A 16,152-nucleotide genomic window follows, 5' to 3' on the forward strand; every position below is an offset into this window, starting at 1 on the left:
AAGCAAAACTTTTAAGTTTGGTGTGGAAAAAGCATTGTGTTTTGCGTTTCCATAACCATTTATGGCACCTAAGGCTGAAGAAACCTCTAGAAAGAGGAAAGAGAAGGCAAAAGCTTCCACCTCGGAGTCATGGGAGATGGAGAGATTCATCTCAAAAGTCCATCAAGACCATTTCTATGAAGTTATGGCCAAGAAGAAGGTGATCCCTGAGGTCCCTTTCATGCTCAAAAGGAATGAGTATCCAGAAATCCGACATGAAATTCAAAAAAGAGGTTGGAAAGTTCTCACCAACCCCATTCAACAATGCAGAATCTTAATGGTTCAAGAGTTCTATGATAATGCATGGATCACCAAAAACCATGATCAAAGTGTGAACCCAAACCCAAAGAATTGGCTTACAATGGTTCGGGGGAAATCCTTAGATTTTAGTCCGGAAAATGTAAGGTTGGAATTCAACTTGTCAATGATGCAAGGAGATGCACACCCCTACACTAGAAGGGTCAACTATGATCAAAGGTTGGACCAAGTCCTCATGGACATATGTGTGGAAGGAGCTCAGTGGAAAATAGACTCTAAAAGCAAGCCGGTTCAATTAAGAAGGCATGACATTAAACCCATGGCTAGAGGATGGTTGGAATTCATCCAACGCTCCATCATTCCTACTAGCAACCAATCCGAAGTGACTGTAGATCGGGCTATCATGATCCATAGATCATGATTGGAGAGGAAATAAAAGTTCATGAGGTCATTTCTCTAGAACTCTACAAAGTGGCTGACAAAACCTCCACTTTAGCAAGGTTAGCCTTCCCTCATCTCATCTGTCACCTATGCAATTTAGCTGGAATTGTTATAGAGGAAGACATCCTCATTGAAGAGGACAAGTCCATCACTAAAAAGAGGATGGAGCAAATAAGAGAGCCCACTCATGGACCTCAACAAGAACATGAGGAAGTCCCTCATCAAGAAATCCTTGAGATGCCTCAAGGGATGCATTTTCCTCCATACAACTCTTGGGAGCAACTTAACACCTCTTTGGAAGAATTGAGTTGCAATATGGAGCAACTGAGGATGGAGCACCAAGAACACTCCATTATTCTCCATGAAATTAGAGAGGATCAAATAGCCATGAGGGAAAAGCAACAAAGGCAGACATTGAGGAGCTCAAGCATTCCATAGGAGCTTCAAGAGGAAGAACTAGCTGCCATCACTAAGGTGGACCCGTACTTTGATTTCCTTGTTCTTATCTTTCTGTTTTTCAATTTTTATGCTTTATGTTTGTGTATGTTTGTGTTTTTATTACATGATCATTAGTGTCTAGTGTCTATGTCTTAAAGCTATGAATAATTCCATGAATCATTCACCTTTCTTAAAAGAAAATGTCCTTAATTACAAAAGAACAAGAAGTACATGAATTTCAAATTTTATCTTGAAATTAGTTTAATTATTTTTGTGTGGTGGCAATACTTTTTTTTGTTTTCTGAATGAATGCTTGAAAAGTGCATATTTTTTATAGTAAAGTTTATGAATGTTAAAATTGTTGACTCTTGAAAGAATGATGAACAAAGAGAAATATTGTTGATAATCTGAAAAATCATGAAATTGATTCTTGAAGCAAGAAAAAGCAGTGAAAAAGAAAAAGTGGCGAAAAAAAGAGAGAGAAGAAAGAAAAAGCAAGCAGAAAAAGCCAATAGCCCTTTAAACCAAAAGGCAAGGGTAAAGTGGATCCAAGGCTTTGAGCATTAATGGATAGGAGGGCCCAAGGAATAAAATACTGGCCTAAGCAGCTAAATCAAGCTGTCCCTAACCATGTGCTTGTGTCATGAAAGTCTAACTGAAAAGCTTGAGACTGAGTGATTAAAGTCGTGATCAAAGTAGAAAGAGTGTGCTTAAGAACTCTGGACACCTCTAACTGGGGACTTTGCAAAGCTGAGTCACAATCTGAAAAGGTTCACCCAGTTATGTGTCTGTGGCATTTATGTATCCGGTGGTAATACTGGAAAACAAGATGCTTAGGGTCACGGCCAAGACTCAAAAAGTAGCTGTGTTCAAGAATCAACGTACTGAACTAGGAGAATCAATAACACTATCTAAAATTCTGAGTTCTTATAGATGCCAATCATTCTGAATTTCAAAGGATAAAGTGAGATGCCAAAACTGTTCAAAAGCAAAAAGCTACTAGCCCCACTTATCTAATTGGAACCAACTTTCATTGATATTGTGAGATTCATTGTATATTCTCTTCTTTTTATTCTATTTTGTTTTCAGTTGCTTGGGGACAAGCAACAATTTAAGTTTGGTGTTGTGATGAGCCAATAATTTATACACTTTTTGTCATTGTTTTTAGGTAGTTTTCAGTATGATTTAGTTAGTTTTTAGTATATAATTATTAATTTTTATGCAAAAATCACATTTCTTGACTTTACTATGAGTTTGTGTGTTTTTCTATGATTTCAGATATTTTCTGGCTAAAATTGAGGGACCTGAGAAAAAATCTGATTCAGAGGCTGAAAAAGGACTGCATATGTTGTTGGATTCTGGCCTCCCTGCACTCAAAATGGATTTTCTGGAGCTAATAAAGCTCAATTGGCGCGCTCTCAATTGAGTTGGAAAGTAGACATCTTGGGCTTTCCAGCAATGTATAATAGTCCATACTTTGTCCGAGATTTGATGGCCCAAATTGGCATCAAAATGCCGGTCAGAGACCCTTTTCTGGCGTTAAACGCCAGAACTGGCATAAAAGCTGGAGTTAAATACCCAAACTGGCACCAGAGCTGGCATTTAACTCCAAGAAAAGCCTATGCACGTGAAAGCTTCAAGGCTCAGCCCAATCACACTCCAAGTGGGACCCGGAAGTAGATTTCTGCATCATTTACTTATTTCTGTAAACCCTAGGTTACTAGTTCACTATAAATAGGACCTTTTACTATTGTATTTTCATCTTTTGATCATCTTTGATCTTGGGATCAGGTCTTTGAACCCTTTTTCGATTGTTTCATGTTATTTGGGAGCCATGGCCATTCGGCCATGTCTAGACCTTATTCTTTTGTATTTTCAACGGTGGAGTTTCTACACATCATAGATTAAGGTGTGGAGCTCTGCTGTTCCTCATGAATTAATGCAAAGTACTATTGTCCTTCTATTCAATTCATGTTTATTCTTGTTCTAAGATATCCACTCGTACTTCAAACTTATGGATGTGATGATCCGTGACACTCATCATCATCCTCCCTTATGAACGCGTGCCTGACAACCACTTTCGTTCTATCTACGAGAGCTTGAGTGTGTATCTCTTGGCCTCCTGGTTCACGACGCATGGTTGCCTCTCCTGACAACAGAGCCTTCCATTCTGTGCGATCAGAGTCTTCGTGGTATAAGCTAGAATCAATTGGCAGCATTCTTGAGATCCGAAAAGTCTAAACCTTGTCTGTGGTATTCCGAGTAGGATCTGGGATGGGATGACTGTGACGCGCTTCAAACTCGCGATTGTTGGACGCAGTGACAGTGCGCAAAAGGATCAATGGATCTTATTCCGACAAGATCAAGAACCGATAGATGATTAGCCCTACGTAACCCGTAGCCGGACCATTTTCACTGAGAGGACGGACAGTAGCCATTGACAACGGTGATCCCCTAACATACAGCTTGCCATGGAAAGGAGTACGCATGACTGGATAAAGGCAGTAAGAAAGCAGAGATTCAGGAGGAATAAAGCATCTCCATAAGCTTATCTGAAATTCCCACTAATGAATTACGTAAGTATCTCTATCTTATTTTATGTCTTATTCATCTTTTAATTATCAAATCCCATAATCATTTGAATCTACCTGACTGAGATTTACAAGATGACCATAGCTTGCTTCAAACCGACAATCTCCGTGGGATCGACCCTTACTCACGTAAGGTATTACTTGGACGACCCAGTGCACTTGCTAGTCAGCTGCACGAAGTTATAAGAAAAGTGTGAACACAATTCCGTGTACCAATCACCTTCCTATTGCTTTTATCAAAACTGAAGTTAGAGGTCTTTTTGCAAGGAAAAAGCCAATTCTAGACTCGGAACTTTGGCATGAATGTGCTGGTCCCCGATTTTTTTACCTGCAGTTGGGAGCCGTGTGGTGTACTTTCCACAAGGTCACAATGAACAGATATGTTGAAATATGATATTATTATTATTATTATTATTATTATTATTATTATTTTTATTATTATTATTATTATTATTATTATTATTATTATTATTATTATTATTAGGGATAAGTACTCTTTTCGTCCCTAAGGTCTTGGGTCAAAATCAAAATCGTCCTCGACCTTTTTTCTTTATTAAAACCATCCTCAACGTTACAAAACGTTAAAAAATCATCCTTTTGTCCATAACCAATATTTTTTAGACAATTTTGTCCTTAAAAAAAACTTTCTCCCTCACCACTAACCCAGTAACCCCCAATTCCCTTTTTCATCACCGAACCTCTTACCCCCTTCTTCATCACCAAGCCTCTTTCTCTCTCTCTCTCCCTCCCCATGCCTCTTACTCTCCCTCATCATTTACCCCTAACCATAAAATAAATAAAAAATTCAGCAACAACATCAATCACAAAATAAATAAACAATCCAACATCAATAATCATAAAATTAGCAACAGTCCATCATCAATCATGTATATGTTCTTCAAAAATTAAAAAAAAAGGAAGAATGAAGAACAGAGAAAGAGAAGGAAGCCTTGGCCAATCTTCTTCTACTATTCATCATTACCCTCTTCTCCTTCGCAACTCCTCACTCTCCCTTTCCTCACCACCATCACCACTGCTACCATAGCCAAATCATCATCATGCAATTACTATAATCAGAAGCAATTACTAATTTACTATAATCAAAATCAGTATCACCAATAATAAATTAACAATAATTGTGAAGGGTGAATCAACAATGGAAAGCAACAACAAAAGCAAAAATAGAAGCAGAAGTAGAAGCAGAAGGCAAAAAGCAAAAGTAGAAAAGCAGAAGCAACAACAGGGCTCGATGACAATGGGACCTCACTCCAGGGGCAAGTGGTGGCTTCGAGAAGAGACAGGGAGAACTCGAACAGCGAACAGCGGAAGATCGGGAGCTAGACGGCAGCGGTGGTGCCTCCATGCAAGCTTGCGACGGCCGGTGGCTGCGGGTTGGACGCAGGGACGACAGCGGGTGCACATCCGAGGCAGTCCAAATGACAGCATGAGGGAATGGGGGTTACGGTGAGGGGGTGAGGGGGTGAGGGAGTGGAGTGAGGGGGTTGGAGTTATGGTGTGGGGGTGGGGGTGAGGGAGTGGGGTGAGGTGGTGGGAGTTACGGTTAGGGGGTGAAGGGGTTGCAGTTACGGTGAGAGGGTAGGGGATAAGGGGGTGAGGGGGTGTGCTGAGGGGGAGGGTTAAGTTTTGTTTTAATTTTTTAATTATTTTTTTATTTAATAAGCGTAATTTAGTAAAAAAAAATAAAATTGAAGTAGAAAATGACAATTTTATAACGTTTTGTAATGTTGAAGATGATTTTAATAAGAGAAAAAAGTCGGGACGATTTTGATTTTGACTTCAAATTTTAGGAATGAAAAAAGTAATTATCCCTTATTATTATTATTAAGTGATGATCATATTCTGGGCTTGAAGATAGTTTCTTGTCAATTGTCTCTCTATCTTGTATTCTTGTTACCTTAGCTTAGCATGATCTGACTTAGTTCTTTTGCTCTCACGTGGCAGTGTCAACTAATAAGGAAGTGGATGCTTATATTCCCAACTACCTAAGCTTGCCACCCTAACTCATTTGTCAACTCCATAATCTTACTATGCATGTATGTGATTATTTACCTAACTTTTTATATTTGGGTTTGCTCTTTTTTTATATTAATTAATTAATTTATTTTTTGATGTTCTAGTTTCTTACCTTACCATAGTTACTTGAATTTTAATTAATTCAAATTGATAGATGATGAAGAAGAATATAAGGAGTCTGGCAAGGATAGTTGTTTTTAGCCCTCATGTCTGGAAATTTCGATAATTTCGGTGGTCTTAATGCTGAAGATATTCGTTGTAAACTAGGATTCAGAGACATTTAAGATTTCTAGAAAAGCATATCATTAAATGAAATAGAACACAAAATCATAGATATAATCTACTACACAAATGAAAGTAGAGAATGCAGATCACATAAGCAAAAAAGGCAAAGGCAGAAAATGTACATGAATAGGAGATAGGAAGAGAAGTTCCTCTTGGTGGTAGAATGGGTATACTTAGATTGAAAAAAATATGACTTTTTCAAAAATAGAAATTAATATCACAAGTATGTATGGTATCTTGTGTTACCTGATAACTGATTATTACAGTTTGTATACTTATACTTTTGTTTTTAGTATGATGATGTTTGCTGCAAGAGCAAAAGGAGGCCTATCCTCTAGCAGTGTTGGGAAGTCCAAGCAGCAGAGAAAGTGTTTCCTCCATTGATAAACTTACTCCAAAGTCCAGAGACATGCTACAAACCTTGCATTTAGCTCATCAAATTTATTAACTTAGCGATTTTATGATTTTGATATACAGGATTTCTCTCAACAGCCTCCTGCTCAAGAGTTGATTTCAAGGGATTTACATGGTAATGAATGAAAATTCAGACATATTTTAATTACAACAAATTAAATGCTTACTTAATAATTTTCTGGAAATGATAAAGCCAAACACAAACACACAACTTGGTCCAGCAATTGCGCATGTTAGGATTCATTCAACACGTTGGGCGCACTAAACTTTTATATAATCTTTGAACACTCTTTCCATGCGTTTTAAATTCTGATAGTGACCGTGGTTATATATTAAAGTATTAGTTTATTACTTGTAAATTGTATTGGATAAACATCAATGCTTATTATTTTCTATTTTCTTTTAATGATGATAATGATGATCAGGTTCCTAGATAAATCGGCGATTGTTTCAGAAAAGTCAAAGGCACATAGATGGAAAGTGTGCACAGTAACACAAGTAGAAGAAGTGAAGATCCTAATAAGAATGCTACCAATAGTTGGAAGCACCATCATAATGAACACATGCTTGGCACAGCTTCAAACATTCTCAGTTCAGCAAGGCAATGTAATGAACCTCAAACTTGAAGTTTTATTTGTTATTCTTGTTATTCTTGTTTATAGTTTTGAATTGGGTTAAGTGTATATGTGGGAGTTAGGAAGGTTGTTGTGGCTGACATTATGAACAAAAGAGAGTACAAAGTGTTAAAAGATAGATGATGCTGTTCACTATATAATTTTATTGCACACAAATAATTAATTTTTTTTTTTTTTGCATTGGTAGTTTGATTCAATTTCATATGTTTTTAAATAAAATTTAGTTAATGTATTCTTGTATAAAGATTATTTTTGCTATATTATTTTTGTAAAATGTTATAATGTGTTCCTTTATTATTATTTAAATTTATGATCATATTACTTAATATTGTGTTAATACTCTTACAAATGTAGTTAACTATTCAATATTAATAGGTTTGTGGGAGTATTTGAAACCCACATAAATAACTATTTTTTTTAATTGAAAAAGTTAGTTTGTGGAGATTTTAAACCGTCATAAAATGGTGAAAAACTGTCACAAAAATTAGTTTAAAATCCCACTGAACAGACAACAAACTGCCACTAAATAATATTCTGGAGGTTTTATAAAACTGTCACAAATAAGCTCGTGACACCTCAAAGTTTGAAGGTTTTGAAAACTGCTACAACTCTTTTCGTGGGGGTTTGAAACCACTACAATCTAAAAAAAATCGCCACAAAATAACAAAAATCTTGTAGTGTACATAAAATCTGATTACAACGAATGAGACATGTTCAATATTATATAAATAAATATAGAGTCTAAAATCTAATAGGTCAATTGAATAGTAACACTTGACAGTTGATATTATTTTTGACGTGCCGATAATTGAGTCATTACATCCTTTTCTATTCAGGCAAATTTGTTATTACTCTAAGAAATGCTAACTAAAATATATATTTATAAAGTGACGATTAAATTATACTTTTGATGATTTTATTCTTTTAATAATTATATTATAATTTTATAATACAGTATTATATATATTATATTGTATTAAATTATAAATTTATTTATTTAATTTTACTATTTAAATTTTTATATTATTATAATTTTATATTAATTATTATCAAATCAAACTCTTTGACTAATGATTTATTGGTTGAACCATTAACTTAATGATTCAATAACTTAGCCAAGTAGATTATTGATTTGGTTTTGATAAGTATGTTCAAAAGCATAGAGAACAAACTTTCCAATAGCAAGCTAAAAATAAAAGAACAAAGAAAGGTTACTCTTGAGTTGCACAAAAAGCTCATTCATCATTTTCTTCTTTCTTCTTGTCCTTCATAGTAACAAAATGACAAAATCCAAACTAGATAAAAATAAAGAAAAAGGGCGAGTGGAATGGAAGATGGTAGTGGGACCAAATCTACACCAAGTGACAAATGATAGTGAGGGCTTGAAGCGGCTACGACAAAATGAAAGAAAAAAGCCATGGTGGAACAAGTGGCAACAACAACAATGAGAGTTGAGGTGGCAGCGATGATGAAAGGTGCAGCGTTGGTGGAAATGACAACAATGAAAGATGCAGCAACGAGACTGAAACTACGACGAGTGATAGTGATGGTGAGGGCTCGAATTGTTGATGACAAAATGATGAAGAGAAGTCAAAGTGAAAGATGCGACAGCGATGACAATGAAAGATGCGGTAGCTGTGAGTGACAACAACGGTGAGAAAATGCTTGTGAGAGAATGACGCATTAGGAAGGGACGAGAGCTGATGGTTTTTTAAATGGTTTTCTTACTGTGAGCGAGAGAGTGAGAGAGTCAAAGTGAGTGAGAAAAAGGAGAGCGGGATATGAGATGATGGTTTTTTTTTATGAGAATGGTTATTTTGAATTATTTTTGGATAGTTCTTGTTTATGTTTCTGGGGTTTGTCTGCATCCCAACAAATTGTTAGCTGATACCTAACTAATTAACTAGCATGATTAAAAAAATAAAATAAAATCTAAAAAAACAATTTAAAAATAAAAAGAGACAGCGAATGAACTAGCGTAATTATCTAATTATCTAATAATATAATAGCAAGATATTTGAGCTAATGAGTCAACGTTTGACTTTCTCATATTTCTCCAACATGCTTATGCTTGTGCTAAATAAGCACAAATGCACAATTACTTGGTTTTTTATATTTTAAAATATTATTTTCGCTAGTCAATTAGAATTTTGTGAATCTTATCTTTCTTTATTTCATATTTTTCTTTGTCTTATCTCATCACATTTTTAATTTCTATACAATTTAATTATCATTTTGTCTTCTAGTCATTGTCGGTTAAAAATGATCTTATTCCTTTCATTCTTCCACTCGTTAGCTGCAATAATGGCAAGTTTGTTAGTCGAAACATTAACCCTTGTTAGGTCCCTCTCAAAAGTCTTCTTCTCCTAATTCAGAAGCGTATTACTATTAGGTTTGTGCGGTAAGTAGTTTTTGTTGGTTTTGGGGTTGGATCTCGATGTTATTCGGTTGAATTTTGATGTCTTCTAAGGGTGAATTATAGCATACACCGGTTCAATTGAGGAGATTGATGCACTTTGTTCTTTCTGTATTGCTGTCCAGTTTGAGGTAGCGCCACATGTAGGAGAGGTACGATGAGGTGGCATGTGGCAGGGCAATGTTCACCGGTGAAGGGGAGAGTAGTTAATGGGTGAAATTTTAATTTGGTCCCATTGGTGGCTGATTTTTAAATTTTAAAAATTCATTTGGGGGGAGGGGCTGAAACAGATTTCTTGGTGGGATGGGAACGTTTTTGGTCCAGTTTGAAGCCTATAGTGACACACTTGCCGTGGGCTATACTGGTTTCATGGTTTTTGTTGTATTGTTGGAGTTCTTGTATAACTAATTAACTATAAAACTAGTGTATATATCATTGGGCTCTGTAATCCAATTAGTGAACGAAATCTGTGTCAAATTTTTCTCATTTCATGCACTAAGGAGTAAGGGCAGTTCTGTATTAGGTCTGTCTGGTTGTGAAGAAGCTGAGTAAATGACATAAACACCTTTATCATATAAAATCAATTTTTCCGCTATTGTTGTCTTCTCTTTTCTTCCCTCGAAAATCATTAGCAGTCTAAATGAAAGAAAAAAAATCCTATCTCGACACAACATCAACTACAATAATCACACATCCATATTTTTTTTAAAAAACTTTGAAGAAATAAAAAATAAAACCGGGAATTATCTGGTTGTATTGTAGCTGATTAGCTATATGAAAATTACGTTGTTTTGTTTTCTTTTTTTAAAATTTTATTGTTAGGGAAGTTCCTAAGTTTAGAGAGTTCGGTTGGACTTTTGGATGCTTCATCCAGTGTATACATTTCCTTTGCAATCCATGATGTCATGCTTCATAATTTCAATATGATTACTAACTTTTCACTACCTTACCCAGGGACCTGCACAGGCCCAGAATCTTCGGGACTCACTCGCTGAAGCAAAGTCTGACATAGTGGTTAAGGTGATTCTGGGTTCCATTGCTTTTTTGGTTCATTCTTGTGCCTTAATGTATAGTCAATAGGCTGTAACATTGAAGTAACTTCGTAAATAATTTTGACTCATTTGTCTCTTTCTTACTCCTAGTTATTTTAACATGTATCATTTAACAAAACACAGATTGGACTCAGGAAAGGTTCTAGTTCCTTTAATGAAGCTCGGGCAGCTGGTTTTAGTGAGGAAAATGGAACTCTAGGTGACATATGGTATACTATCTCAGGCAGTGATCTTGTCTTGCTCTTAATTTTAGATGCTGCACAGGTTTGTCGATTCAAGTCAGAACTACAGAAATTTTGGACTCTCTAGGTGCTAGGACTGCTTATATTTCTCTGTATTTATTCTCTTTCACCTGTTGCTATGCTTTTCTAATGATAAAGTTATTTAGTGTTATGTGTTATCCCAAATGTTATAGAGTTAGGGGTGTGCAAAAAAACTGGTTTCACTGAACTAAATTGAAACTGAACTGAAACTGTTTTAAATAAATCAGTTTTTTTAAATAAAAAACTGAATTGAAACCATAGTTTTTATGAAAACCAGTTTATTAAAAATCAGTTTTTATGATTCAGTTTAGTTTTAAACCAAATTAAAACTGGCTTTATTTAAACTCTGAATTAGTTTTTACATACTTTCTCTCTCTCCTTTCACTCTCTCCCCTTCTTCTCTCTCTCCTCTTTCTCCCCCTCATCTCTCCCTTCTCTCTTTCTTTCTCCTTTTTTCCTTCTCTCCCTACTCTCTCTCTCTCCCTCCTTCTCTCTCTCTCCCTCCTCTCTCTCTCTCTTTCACTCTCTCTCCTTTTCCTCTCTCTCCTTTCCCTCTCTCTCTCCTTCTCCCTTCCCGTCTCTTTTCCTCTCTCTCTCTCTCTCTCTCTCTCTCTCTCTCTCTCTCTCTCTTTCCTCTCTCCTCCTCTCTCTTCCCCTTTCTTTCTCTCTTTCTCTCCCTCCCATCTCTCTTTGTCTCTCTCTCTCCTTTCCCTCATCTCCCTCTCTCTCCCCTTTCCTTCATCTCTCTCCTTCATTTTCCTTCCTCCCTCTCTCTCACTTCTTTTTCTTGCTCTCCCCTTTTCTTTCTCTATCTCTCTCCTCTCCCTCCTCTCCTTTCTTCCCCTCTTTCTTCCTCTTTCTCTCCTTCTCCTCTTTCTTCCCCTCCTTTCTCTCGCTCTCTCCTTTTCTTCTCACTCTCTCTCCCTCTCTTTCCTTTTTCTCCTCTCTCCCTTGCTCCCCCTCCCTTCTCCCTTCTCTCTCTCTCCCACCCTTTTTTCCCTCTCTCTCCCCTTTTGTTTCTCTCTCTCCTTCCATTCTCTCTTTCTTCTTCTCTCTCTCTCCTTTTTTCTTTTTTCTCTTTCTCCCTCCTATTTCTCTCTCTCCACCTTCTCTTTTTGTATCTCCTTTCTCTCTCTTTTTTCACCCTCCTCTCTCTTTTTCTCCTCTTTCTTTCCTTTCTTTCTCTCTTTTCTCTTTCTCTCTCAACTTTCTCTCCTCTATATCCCTCTTCTCTCTCTCTTTCTTCCCCTTTTTTCTCCAAAATAAGAGAGAGAAGGAGGGATAAAGAAAAAAAGAAAAAATAGGGGAGAATGAGAGATAGAAAAAAAAAGAGAAAGAGGAAGAGAGAGAAAAAAAGAGAGGAGAAAGGGGAAGAAAGAGCACAAGAGAGAGAAGAAGAGAGAGAGGGAGAGAGGAAAAGAGAAAGAGGAAAAGTGAGAGAGACAGAGAAAAAGAGAGAGGGAGAGAGAGAGAGGGTGGAAGAGGAAAGGAGAGAGGGGGAGAGAGAGATAGAGAGGAAGAGGGATAGGGAAGAGAGAATGAGAAAAAGGGATAGAGGGAGAAAAATGATAGAAAAAGAAAGGGGATGGGGAGAAAGAGGGCCAGGGGAGAAGGAGAGAGAAGAGGGGAAGAGAGAGGAAAATAAGAATAAAAGGGGAAGAAAGAGAGAGGAAGACAAAGAGAGGGGAAGGGGAGAAAGAGGGAAAGAGAGATAGAAGAGGAAGAGTGAGAGGGGAAGGAGAGAAGGAGAGAGAGAAAAAGGAGGGAGAAAGAGGGAGAGAAGAGGAAAAAGAGAGAAAGAGGGAAAGAAAAGAGAAAAAGGGAGAGAAGAAAGAGAGAAAAATAGAGAGAAGAGGGAGATAGAGGGAGAGAAGGAGAGAGAGGAAAAGAAAGAGAATGTAAAATCTTATTTTATATATGTTAGGAGAGAGAGAGAGCGAGAAAGTGAGAGAGAGAGAGAGTGAGGGAGAGAGAGAAATAGAGAGGAGGGGGAGAGAAAAGGAGAAGAGGGAGAGAGGGAGGGAGGAAGAGGGATAGGAGAGAGAGAGAATGAAAGAGAGGGGGAGAGAGAGAAAGAGAAAGAGAGAGGGGGGAGTGAGAGGGAGAGGGATAGAGGAGGGGGAGAAAGAGAAAGACAAAGAGAGGAGAGGAGAGAAAGAGAAAGAAAAGGAAAAGAGAGAAAGGAGGGAAAGAGAGGGAGAGAAGGGATAGAGAGAGAAAGACAATGAGAGGAGAGGGGAGAAAGAGGAGAAGGGGGATGGAGAGAGAGAGAGAAAGAGAGAAAAGGAAAAGAGATAGAGAGAGAGAGAGAGAGAGAGAAAAGAGGTGGAGAGAGGAAGAGAAGAAAAGAGAGAGGAAGAAGGAAAGGAGAGAGAGAGAGAAGGGAGATAGAGAAAGGAGGGAGAGAAGGGAGAGAGAGGGAGAGAGCAGGGAGAGGGAGAGAGAGAGAGGGAGAGAGGGGGAGAAGGAAAGAAGGAGAGAGAGAGTAGGAGAGAGAGGGGGAGAGAGAAAATGTAAAAATTAATTTTATATATGTTAAAAGTTAAAACTAGTTTTTAGCCTATAAACCAGTTTAAACTGATTTTTTCAATTAAAACTAGTTTTATTTTTATGAACTGGTTTAAACTGGTACACTGTATTGTAAACTAGTTTAAAATCAATTTCTTATTTGACAAAGTAGTTTGGTTCAGTTTCTAAACCATTCAAAATGGTTTAGTGCAGTTTCAGTTCAATTTATGAAAAAACTAAACCATGAACACCCCTAGTTATAGTTATATTATGTGACGCCTTCCATTCCCTAAACTGCATGTTGTTATTTGTTACTTATACAGCATAAAGTAGATAAGTATATGTTACTTTTATTCTAAAGTGATTTCAATATTTTCCTTCATTTTTCAGGCAAATAGCTATGAAAAAATATTTTCACACATGAAGCCAGGCAACATATTTGGATTGTCCCATGGGTTTCTTTTTGGGCATTTATAGTCATTGGGAATTGATTTTCCTAAGCACTTCAGTGTAATTGCTGTATGTCCAAAGGGGATGGGTCCTTCAGTGAGGAGGCTCTATGTTCAAGGCAAAGAGATAAATGGTGCTGGAAGTAATTCAAATTTTACAGTCCACCAGGTATATATCTTTCTCATTCTGTATTTGCCTCCCCCCCCAATATATATTTTTTAATGGGGTGAGCCAATTATCTTTGCACGTAGGATGTCGATGGTTGGGCTACTGATATTGCTTTGGCATGGTCTGTTGCCCTTGGTTCTCCCTTCATATTTGCGACTACATTGGAGATGGAATACAGGAGTGACATATTTGGAGAGAGAGGTGAGAATATCTTCCTCCTAGCACCTTGATTTTTTCTTAAAGATTGTCTATCTAATTTATCCTTTCACTTATAGGCATTTTACTTGATGCTATTCATGGAATTGTCAACAACAGCCCATTCATACGAGGGGTTTGAATGAAAATATATTTAAATTGAGGAGTCATAACATTATATGCAGAGCTATATAGACAATGTTGTAAAAATCAAAAAGACCTGACACCAAAATAAAAATTTGTGTCAGAAGTGACAGGTGCATCAATTTTTTCACTTGAACCAGTGCAGGCTATAACTCACCGCCTTTTAAGCTATTATTTTAGAATTGGACGAATTTCTTCTAAGAGAGGAAACACGAGAGATTTGAATCTCTACGCTCCTTTTCCAAATAGAAAGAAAATTTCAAATTGGGTGCCAAAGTAGTTAGAATCTTTTTTATTTTTATTTGATCTGATTTTTTTTTAACATTGGCAATGTATGATGTGTCCGAGTTACTGCTCCTCTATTTATTTTGTAAATCATAACTGATTTAAGGTCTTATTCTTATTGTGTTTCTCATTCGAATTTCTTAATTATTACCTTTCCTTTCTTGTGAATTTTTTATTCTACTTAAAACATTCTCCTTGTGTTTCCATTTATAAGAACTATTTGTGTATCTATAATCAAAATTTAAATTTAGTTGGGTCATCGTTTCAAAAGAATGATGTTAACTTGAAAAATTATGTGGTGCTGACACAGGTTTCTAGCATGCATGTGAAGCTGAGAGATCGACACGTGGAGAGAGAGGGTGTTTGTGAAACAGATTATTCAGCGTGACCTGTTCTGTGTGCAAAAATCATTAAGCTTAATAATTTGTCTAATTATGTCTTTAAGCTAGTTGAGGTAATAGACCCTTTATGTGCAGGATCCATGAGATTTATTGTTTGAAAAATCTTAATACCAAAAAAAAAAAAAAATAGTTTGAAAATTCAAAATTAGAAGAAAACAAAAATTGTATGGGCATGATGCTATGATATGAATTGATATCCCAGGAATGTGGAGAATGCGACATGCCGAACCCAAAATATTTTAAGAAAAATAGAAAATAGTAGTTGTTGATCATTTCTACCGAAAAAAAGAAAAAGAATTAGTTGATCTCTTATGTTGTACAATAATTTTCTGATCTACATTGTGGGACAAAGGAAATCATGGATGTTCTAATGACCCAATAGATTAGGAAAAAATAAATAAAAAAGAATAATGTTTATTGTAATAAAATTTGGTTTGTGTTTTTTGAAATTTTAAAAAATAAAATATTTTTTCAAAAACAAAATCAATTTAAAACTTCAAAAATAATAATTGTAGTCTTTGGTTTTAAATAAAATCATATAAATGCATACGAAAATTTTTTATTTTGTAAGACTAATTATTATGCAGTAAAATTTTCATAATATAAAAAAATTTATATTATAATATGAATTTTAATTATAAAATATAAAATATTTAAATTATCAAAATAATTACAAAATATTATTATACACTCCTCTCTTTTTTAATAGAATAATAAAATAATAAAAATATTTCCTAAACACTAATCAAATTTTTATTATACCAAAACTTTAATTAATTAAAACTAGTTTTTAGTTTTTTTATTTTAAGACAAACATATAAAATGATAGATAGATATTAAATTAGAGAGATAGTATAAGACCGTGGAGATTGAAAAAATAAAAAAATATGTAAACTATTATACTTTCTAGTGGTTTATAATGGTAGTCATTTTTAAATAAACTTTTACACCGTTTTAAGGATTTATGATGATAGTTAGTTTTTATATATATTGTTAGAAATAAGAGATCAAACTAAAGAAAGTGTTTTGTGTATTATTCAGTTTGATCAAAAGTATAATGTGTAAGGGGTATATATAGGTGCGAGAAGAATCAAAGTAATAAAAGTATAGAATCCTACAATTAATATACAGATAT

At 35.7% G+C, this 16,152-nt stretch overlaps 1 pseudogene; it reads left to right on the top strand.

The window, feature by feature from the left end:
* The first annotated feature begins 8,552 nt into the window (after positions 1-8,552).
* Positions 8,553-15,004, top strand: LOC140175121 (ketol-acid reductoisomerase, chloroplastic-like; annotated as a pseudogene).
* Positions 15,005-16,152: the final 1,148 nt, after the last annotated feature.

This window comes from Arachis hypogaea, chromosome 9 (genome assembly GCF_003086295.3).
Source record: "Arachis hypogaea cultivar Tifrunner chromosome 9, arahy.Tifrunner.gnm2.J5K5, whole genome shotgun sequence".
Lineage (NCBI taxonomy): Eukaryota > Viridiplantae > Streptophyta > Magnoliopsida > Fabales > Fabaceae > Arachis > Arachis hypogaea.